Source organism: Elephantulus edwardii, unplaced genomic scaffold (genome assembly GCF_000299155.1).
Source record: "Elephantulus edwardii isolate Elephantulus edwardi_28Jun2011 unplaced genomic scaffold, EleEdw1.0 scaffold00001, whole genome shotgun sequence".
In the NCBI taxonomy this organism is placed as follows: Eukaryota; Metazoa; Chordata; class Mammalia; order Macroscelidea; family Macroscelididae; genus Elephantulus; species Elephantulus edwardii.
In genome coordinates, this window is record NW_006399751.1 from 9,303,910 (window position 1) to 9,314,471 (window position 10,562).

Here is a 10,562-nt window from a genome sequence, read left to right on the forward strand (position 1 = left end):
TTGTGAGGAGGGACCGGTCCTTAGAGAGGGACATCATGCTTGGGAGGGTGGAGGGACGGCGCAGGAGAGGAAGGCCCTCTATGAGGTGGATTGATCCAGTGACTGGGGGAATTGGGATGGGAGTGTCGAGACAGTGCGATTGGCACAGGACAGAGCAGAGTTTAGGGCTGTTGTACATAGGGTCGCTATGAGTCACAGGCGACTCAACGGCACATAACAACAACATACTTGGGGTTGCTGCGAGTTGGAGTTTCAAGGGTATCTTAATAACAGTAATCTTTACAGAAGCAAATTGCTGCAATTTTCTCACCCCACAACATAGCTGGTAGATTACACCACTAACCTTTCAGTTAGCAACCAACTTCTTCAAATATTACATCTTTGGGGCCCCTGATAATAATATAAATCCTGAAAATCTAGTAGATACTATCTCGGGAAAATTTTACGCAAGGGATTGTGGCTTATTCAACTTATTTCTTGTTTCGTTCTGATTGGGAGGGAAAATTTTAGTTTCCTGATATTTTCTTTCTCTCCTATCTTCGTTTACTTCATGGATGTTATCTGTAATGTCATCCCGCAATTCATCTGAACTTACATAATTTGTGTTTAATGCATCAAATTTATTCTCAAGATGGTTTTGACATTGAGGTGATATAGATTCAAAATCCTATTTGGTTCTTGTGGACATATTTTCATTTTCTTCAACTTGAATGTGAACTTGCACTTGAGTAATTGATGACCTGTCCCACAGTCACCCTCTGGTCTTGCTTTGACTGCTGGTATTGAGATTCTCCATCATTTATTTCCACCTATGGAGTCAATTGGATTCTTGTGCAGTCCCTCAGGCGACGTCTATATTTATAGTCATCACATATTTTTTCCTTTTAATTTTTTTATTTTATTTTATTATTATTTTGTGTGTCTGTGTACCGTCAAATCAGATCTGACTGGTACAGGAGGAGATTGTCCCTCCTTCCCTGGCAGAGCATCTGGTGGATTCGAATCATGCGCCTCTGGGATTGCAATGCAGCTTCTTGCCACTAGGCCACCAGAGCTTCTGATATTTTTTCTTTTTTTACAAGGTATATGCAATCGATAAATCACCATTTGAGAGTATCAGATTTAACGAAATTGGCTTTTTGAAATATGTTTTGAGTTCAGATAAAATTATATTTTTTAAATGGTCAAGTGTAAAGAACAAGGATTATGTTCACTTGTTAATTTAATTCCAGCAGACTAAATAAGAAAGAAAAAAGAAAAAGAAGAAAAAGAAACCAAAATAAAGCTTAAGTTCTCCTGGTCTCCCACTGACTTTATTTACTTAATTTCATCCAGTTAGTATCTTTCATCCTTGGTGTTCTCTATAATTACTTGTACAATATACTTAAAATAATGCGGTTTAATAAAATCAATTATATAAAAGTGCTTTTTAAAATTAATTGACTGCTTAACATAACACTTCTCAAACTGTGTTTCTGAATATATTACCTAAAACCCCTACAGTTTAAACATAGGATTTTGAAAAATGTTAAATTATATCAATTCAAATGGATGTTCAAGGAAGAACTTTTTCAGAAAATGTTGGTAATATTGGACTTACTGCCCAAAGACATACTAGGCAGGATTTGTGAAATAAATTTAACCATCTTTCTTTTTTAAAAAAAATTATTTTACTGTTTTGTGTGTCAGATCCACCAAATTGCATCTGACAGGTACAAGAGGAGATTGCCCTTCCTTCTCCAGCATAGCATCTAGTGGATTTGAACTGTGTGCCTCTAGAATTGCAGTGCAGCTTCTTGCCACTAGGCCACCAGAGCTCCCTCCTCCTCCTCCTTCTTCTCCTTCTCCTTCTCCTTCTCCTTCTCCCCCTCCTCCTCCTCCTCCTTCTTTTTAATTGAGTTTCTTTAATTTAGTTTCTCTTGGAATACTAGATGATCACAAGTTGTTGTTGTTGTTAATTGTCACTGAGTCAATTCTCATTTTGCCCCTGTAAATGTAGAGTGGAGCTGTACCTTTTAGAGTTTTCAAGGATGTGACCTTTCAGAAGAAGATCACATGTGTATGACTGTCACTTAATGATTATTTAGGATTTTTTCATGTGAACTAGAATATAAGCAAACTGGATATATAAAATATGAGTCTGCATTAAATGAAAACAACCTGATAGCTTTTAATTCTGTAGTAATGGAAATAGGATTTTGGAGGACAACTGCCTGGCTGACTGACTGGATATGTTCCATATTTGTTCCCTTTCCCAAGAAAGGTGACCTAACAGAATGCGTAGAGTATTGAAAAAATATCATTAGTATCACATGCAAGCAAAATACTGCTGAAGATCATAAAAAGAAAGAAAAATTACTAGAACAGTACATTGATGGAGAAATTCCAGAAGTTCAAGTGGGGTTTAGAAGAGGCCATGGCCTGGTAGGGATATCACTGTGGATGTCTGACAGATCCTGACTAAAAGCAAAGAGTACTAGAGAAAATGTCTACTTGTGTTTTATTGACTGTGCAAAGGTATTCGACTGTTTGGATCGTAACAAACTACAGCTAACATTGAGGAGAATGTGTATCTCAGAAAACTTCATTGTATTCATACGAAGTCTGTACCTAGATCAAGAAACTGTTGTTGGAACAGAGCAAGGGAAATACAGCTTTCAGTATGAATTACATCTCAACATCTATAAAACAAAGGTCCTCCACAGGGGTCAACTGACAACATCGTGATAGATGAATAAAAATCGAACCTGTAGGGGAGCTCTGGTGGCCTAGTGGCAAGAAGCTGCACTGCAATCCCAGAGGAGCACAGTTCGAATCCACCAGATGCTATGCTGGGAAAGGAGGGACAATCTCCTCCTGTACCAGTCAGATCTGATTTGACGGTACATGCACACGCACAAATAATAAAAATAAAAAAAAAACTAAAATAAAAAAAATTGAACCTGTCAATGATTTCCCCTTGTTTTGATAAAAAATAAACATCCTTGGTACCAGTGGTCAGAAAATGAGGAAATTCTTTAAAGTTCACATTTCCAGAATACTTAAAGAGAAAGTAATGTCAATTTGCCTCATTCAGGTCAAGGTTGTTTTAATTGTCTCATCCTATCTGCGAACTGGACAATGAACAAATATGACAGACAAACAATTGAAGCCTTTGTCTGAGGTCCTGGAGAATAGTACTGAGTATCCTGTGGACCAGTCAATAGAACAAACAGATCTGGGGGGAAAAAAACCCCAAAACCCAACCAGAGTGCTCCTTGGAGGCAAAGATGATGCAGCTTTGTCTCTCTTACTTTGGACATGTTGCTAAGAGGAGCTATTTTTTGGAAAGGAACATCAGGCTTGGGAAAAAAAATGGAGGGTCAATGAAAGAGAGGAAGGCCCACAGCAATAAGGACTGACACAGTGACTGCAGCAATGGCTCAAGTGTGTCAGAGATGGTGAGGATGGCACAGGAGAGGGGAGAGTTCAGATCTGTTATTCATAGGGTAGCTATGACTTATTCTTTATTTAACAGCACCTAATCACAACAGCAACAACCATAGAGATACTACTTTGGGGCTCTGGTAGCCTACTGGCAAGAAGCTGCACTACAATCCAGAAGGCATGCAGTTCGAGGGCACCAGCTGCTCTGTGGGAGAAGGATAGGCTGTCTCTTCCCTTGCGATTAACTGCCTCTGCAAAGCTGATGGAGGGTCAGCTATGGGTTGGTTCCAACTCAATGGTATACAACAACAACATAATATAATATAAAAACATAATTATTACAAACTATGCATAATTCAAATGTAAAATTCAGTCATACCGAATTTAAGGGAAACTGCCAGACACATAACTCTTAAAGTAAATGCTAGCTCAGTTTCATATCTTACCTGGATAATTTTTTTCTCCTAAGACACTGATGCAACATTTATTGAAATAGAACTTTATGTTGGCCATGTAGTCATCTCCTCTCAATCCTCTTTCAAATGAAAAGAATGGTTAGTTTTATATTTATTTATTCTATGGTTCTATTTAAATTTCAAATGTGTATTATACATATACGGATTTTATTCCTAAGGTTATATTTATGCATATTTAAATAACTAAAATGAAAGTCTTTTATGTCAACATTGAGGACTTAGAAATTTTTTTTCTGTAAAGGTTATTTATATTTTGAAAGTTGCAGAAAGGTTGTTATATGAAGAATAACAATGTAAAGCTACGTGTGTCCAGTGATGGTGACGGTGAGTTTTCCTAACTGTTCATGTATAGGCTACACACCAACGTATTATTAAATCTCATATTGCCAACTACAATAAGACGATAATTATGATCCAAGAATAAACCAACCTGTGCCCAAATTTTCACCCAAGAAAAAAAAAAATAGAACTTTGCTTATAATTTCTCTGTGAAATTGAGGACTCCTTTATGGCCTGGTTTGTAGGGACTTGCATTGCTGACTGAAAGTCTGTTTTCCTCATTGGTGGCTCAATCCACCAGCATCCATCCATGAGAGAAAGATGGACAATCCCCTCCGATGTGATTTACAGCTTTAGAAATTCAATGGTGGGCAATGAGAGAGACTATTAAGATATTCTCACAGAAATAGCATATAGCTTGGCACTGTCTTAGTGAACTGTATTCATGGCATTATACTGCTAATACAAGTGTAATATAATGGTATTAGTCATTTAAATCACCACCTCTGCATTTTCAAATTAAGACGTGAATATATATTATATAGGGAGCTCTGGTGGCCAGTGGCAAGAAGACGCTCTATAATGCCCAAGGCACGCATTCAAGACCACTAGCTCCTCCACGGGAGAAGGATGGGCAATCTTCTCTTGTGTCATTAACTGCCTCTGAAAACCTATTGGAGGGTTAACTCTGGGTTGGTTCCAACTCTAGGGTACACAACAACAACAATATATAATATATAAATATTTATATGTCATAGATTAGCTATATTCTTTAGAAGTTGTTGTGGACTTCAGTATGAATTATTCAAGAGTATATGGACTTGGGAACAGATAGAAAGACCTACTTTGTCATCGAATAATTTTGTGTCATAGGGAATCAAACACTAATTTCCTCAAAATATTTCTCTAGAATGACATGAAACTAATTATTTAGTAATATCTCCCCCCCCCACCCCTTCACTAAGCACTCCCTGTGAAGCTCTGGTGACCTAGTGAGTAAAAAGACATGCTGCCAACCCAAAGGCAGGCAATTCAAACACACTGGCTGGGCCATGGAAGAAACTACCTCTTCTCATGCAATTGGCATGTAACAACAACAACAACAAGTAGTCCCTACACAAATGGAAGTGTTATGTGGAGAAACTAGCCCATTTTATTAATTCACCCCATGAAGTTCAACCTCAAATCTTCTTCCTGTGAGAACATGTAACAAAGGCATTAAGAAAGAAATAGATAAACTCTAAGACTTGCCTAAGGATATTTTTTAAATGATTATTAAATTTTATTAGTTTTAATGAACACTTACAGAGATTTTGGGTTCTCATTCATTCATTGTTGCACTGGCCTAAGGATATTTTAAGAAATAAACTTTCTTATGAGTTTGTAGCCCCTCATGTTTTTATGGGAGAAATAGAGTTTTCCAGTTCAAATATTTTTTAATGAATTTGCAACTAAAATAAATATTAACATAATTCCCATACAAATGCATATATACTGAGAAGCTTAGGAGTGAAATTTCAGTATGAAATATTTTTGCAGGTTAGAGATTAAATGAGCTAGCTGCCGTAAAATATTTTTGGTCCTACTTCCTTGACTCATAGATTTCTCAGTAGCACAAATAATTGTTTGGGATCTTTTCAAGATTTTTTTTCTTTGGTTCATAGTGTCTGAAAAAAGGTGCAAATAGGAACAAAGACACTGAGTGTTAATGGCTATTGAACCACTAATACATCTTAATCATGAACAATTTTTCATTTTTAGTTGAATTAATTTATGCATTAATCATTCCATCTGAAGTTCTATATGAGATTACACAAAGGACAGGGTTTTAGGCTGTTGTACACAGGGTCACTATGAGTCACAGGTAACTCAACACACATAACAACAACCCAAGAACAACATCATGAGATTTTAGTCTATAGATTCATAAAGATACTCAACTTTTGATAAATGTGCATGTCTCTTAACCAGACCAATACATCTTCAGTTTTTTATGATATTATTATTGTCCTTGATTCCTTACTTTCAAGGAAAGGAGGAAAACATAGCTACCATGTGAGTCACCATGTTATTTTGTACACTGATTATATATTTGGAAGTAGGAGTGGCATCCATTTCCTAAATAATATGTCTCCCGAAACTCTATGAACTTTGATAAATGTCGATAGTAGAGGGGCTTCAGGCCTTTTGTTCATAGGGTCTCTCTGAGTTGTGCTCGACTTGAAGCAATCAACAACAACAACAATTATATTTTGTCTTCAGAAGATGCCCGAGCAAGATGCTACTATGCTCATCTAAGAGTTGAAATAATTGATGCTTAGAAAGATTCCTAGTAACGCAAGAATAAAGTGCTGACTTGGGATCTGCCTCCTACAGTGGTGGTCCTTAATATCCTCGTAGGGGTTGTGACTTTCTCAAATATGTCTTAAGTCCCAGATTCCTCTGTGCTTTGAAATTTCAAAAATAAGAATGTTTGAAAGTTAGATAGAGGCTTCTTTGACTTTTGACCTCTTTGTTTGAAGGTTTGAATCCATCAGCTGTTCTAAAGGAGAAAGTTAAGACAGCCTTGTTGTAAAGATTGACAGTCTTAATGTACAGGTTGTCAGTCTTGGAAACTCCATGGGGCCATTCTACTCAGCACTATAGAGTCACTAATAGTAAAAAATCTACTGGACAGTGGTGAACAGTGGACTGGGCCTGTTTTAAGGAGTTTCTGGGTGACAAAAAGATTATTATGCTCAATTCTAATTGAGCTGGTGGCTTGAGATATGCCTTGAAAGAAAGATGAGGCTATCCAGTCCCAAACAAGTTAGCTATTGCAAATACTATGGTTCAACATTCTTTGTTGATATACATGCAGTCTTCACTATTCAGAGCGGACATGGCAATGGGTTTAATCCATTTTCCTGAGACTCAATTCAGGTCATTTAAAAAAAAAACATACATAAAACAAGCAATAATCTCTCCTTTTAATGAATGCCTATTATATTTTTATCTTCCCCTCCCACCTTTGACTAATACATAGTCTTGCTGTTACTGGAAAAGTTCATAAATGCAGAACTGTGGTCTTACTGCTTAAATCTTGTCTGAGAAACATTTTCCTGGTGATTTAAACATCTGACCTAAGTATTTGTGGCCTATTTAAACCCACTTCCCTGACATGCTGGTTTGGTTCTAGGAATTCTGATCCTCCACAGAGACTCTGATAGAGGTGGCTCTATAGGAAGATGCCTTACAATGGTGCAAAAGACAGGAGGACAAAGATGATGATTGATGTAAGAAACCTTTTCAAGTCCACACTTAGACTTCTGCAGACTTAGGAGATTTGCCATTTCACTCAGCAAACCTGCCTAGGAATTTCAATACCATGTCAAGTAAGATACATGGAAGGGGGAAGAGAACAAATCAGAGGTCAGAGCTCTGTACGGATAACCCAGAGGTTTGAATCCATCAGATATTCTATGGCAGAAAGAAGAGTGATCTCCCTACATGCATCTGAAACCCTTTTGGAGGCTCAGCCTATGCAAAGGTATCTCACTATGTGGATCACAACAAACTGTGGCTGACTCTGAAAAGACTGGGAATCCCAGAATACTTAATCGTGCTTATTCAAAACCTATACTTGGATTAGGAGGCAATTATCAGAACAGAGCAAGGAAACACTGCAGGATTCAAAATCAGAAAAGGAATATGGCAGGGATACATGCTATCTCTGTATCTTTCCAATCTATATGTGGAACAGATCATCCAGGAGGCTGGGCTCAGTGAGAAGGAATGCAACATCAGGATAGGAGGAAGACTCATCAACAACCTGCAAGATGCAGATGACACAACCTTGTTATAAATTGTTGGTGGTGGTGATTGTCTTCACAACTCATAAGTGACCCTATGAACAAAATGCCTGAAGCCCCTCTACAACTATCGATGTTTATCAAAGTTCATAAAGTTTCTAGATGCATATTATTTAGGAAGTGGATGCCACCCTTGCTTCCAATGTTATATATTAGTATTGGGTATATATATATATATATATATATATATATATATATATATATCTCACACATTTTTAAAGCTCTGTGTGTGTACGCACACGTGCACCTCTGGAGGGTTTTCAGAAGCAATTCGAGAGGAAATTGTCCATCCTCCTGTGGAGCAATTGGTGGACTCGAACCACACATCCTCAGGGATTGCAATGCAGTTTCCTCTCACTAGGCCATCAGAGCACTCTCCTCCTCCTCTCCTACTCTTTCTCCTCCCTCTCCCTCCCATTCTGCCTCCTCCTCCCTTTCTTTCTCCCTCTCTCTCTCCACACATACACACACATACACACAGAGACTTCTCTCTACATTAACATATGGGCAATATCACATCTCTTTTATAAATAGTTTTCAGCAAGTCTTCATCTACAGCATCTTTAGTCTTCGTTTTAGAGCAAAGAGAAGAATGTGTTTGGTCTAGAAAAAGACATTTTTCCCCCTTTTTGTTTTTGTTTCTATAAAAATTCTTGGTTGTTTAGTTCTTGGAAAATGAAGTACCCTATCTTTGCCCTGGTGCTGGCAATTCTTTCTCATTACGTGCAGTTAGACTCACGTCCAGTCACAGAGCTGCGGATCATTCATGTTGTCTTGGATAGCCTTGGAGACAACATGCGAAGGTCAAAGCTTTAGTGTCCTCTCCCTTTTCCTTTCCTGGTTCCTTCAGGCCTTTGTTCTGGAGTCAGATACCACTTTGTGTTCTTAGCACAGATACAAGGTTTTCATTACGAAATCCTGTTTTCTCTTTTTCTAATGTATCACTGAAACTATACAGTCAGTTTGTGTGCTCGTCAGAGAACTGTAGCCTCTTGTAGTCCAGAAGTTTGCTCTTACCCAGTAAGACAATGAGGAACAAAACTGCCGTGCTCCCCCGCAAATACCTTGAATGTTTCGATCTTGAAGTAATTATACCCCCATAGCAACTGTTTATAGCGAGAGAGCTACAAGTAATGTATACATTTTTCTCTGGTTGCCATCAAGTCAGTTCTGACTCAGAGTAGATTCCCCCCAGGATGTATTCAAGGCTAAAACCTACAATTGAGGAGAGTGCCTATCTTTTCTCCATAGAGATGCTGCTGGATTTGAATCATCAGAAATGCTTGGCCTTTGACTTGTTGTTGTTGTTGATTGCCTTCAAGTCAAGCACTAATCATAGTGACCCTATGAACAACAGGCCTGAAGCCCCTCTACAACTATGGACATTTATCAAATTTCATGGAGTTTCCAGAGGCATGTTGTTTAGGAAGTGGAGTAGTGCAAATGTCTATGGACTATTCAACCAGAGAGCCCTGATACGTGCACGTTGCTATTGTTGTGCGCCGTTGTGTCATAACTGATCATTGCTGATCCTCCAGTGGGTTTTAAGAGGCAGTAAATTGCACCAGGATGATTGCCCATCTTTCTTCTGTGGAGCAGCAGGTTCGAACTTTGCATCTTTGGTTCAGCAACACAACTCCTTACCACTAAGCCACCAGAGCTCCCTGTGTTATAATTAACTACAGATCAAATTATTTGGAGTACACAGTGAGAAAATAGAGGAATGTGTGCAGATAAGGATAGATAAAACGAATCCCGACATCATTCCAAGATCTAGATCTTTATGTGTTCTATTTAATTTTGGACAACTTCCAATTATCAATAATAACTACAATCACAACTAATCACATTACAACTAATTGCCACTAAAACTAATTACCTTTACAACTACTAATTACCAATTGTAATGAAGGAAAAAGTTCAAGATACCCTGAAGGCATTGACAAAAAATAAGACCACAGAATTGGATGGAATACTAATACGTATATTTCAACAAACAGATGCATCTATGAATATGCTCATTAGCTAATGTTAAGGAATTTGGAAAACAGTTAGCTTTCCTGCTCAACTGACTAGAAGAGATTGTACGTGTTCCCATTTCAAAAACAGAAGATCCAACAGAATACGGATGTTCTTTAACACTGCCATTAATATTACATGCAAGTAAAATCTTACTGAAGATTATTTTAAAAATGACTGCCATGTTACATTTACAGATAACTGCCAGAAATTCAGGCTGGATTCAAAAGATGCACGGGAATGAAGGATGTAGTATTGCTGTTGTCAGATGCTTCTTGCCTGAAAGCAAAGTATTCCAGAAAGATGTCTTCTTGGTCATTGATTATGCAAAAGCATTTGTGTGGGTAGTTCCCACCAAATTATGCATAACATTGAGAATACTGGCAGTTCAGAAACTTTACTTAATTGTGCTTGTAATAAACCTATACATAGACCAAGAAGCAGTTGTCCTAATAGAACAAAGGAACACTGTATGGCTTACTATCAGGAAAAGTGTGCATCGGGGTTGTAT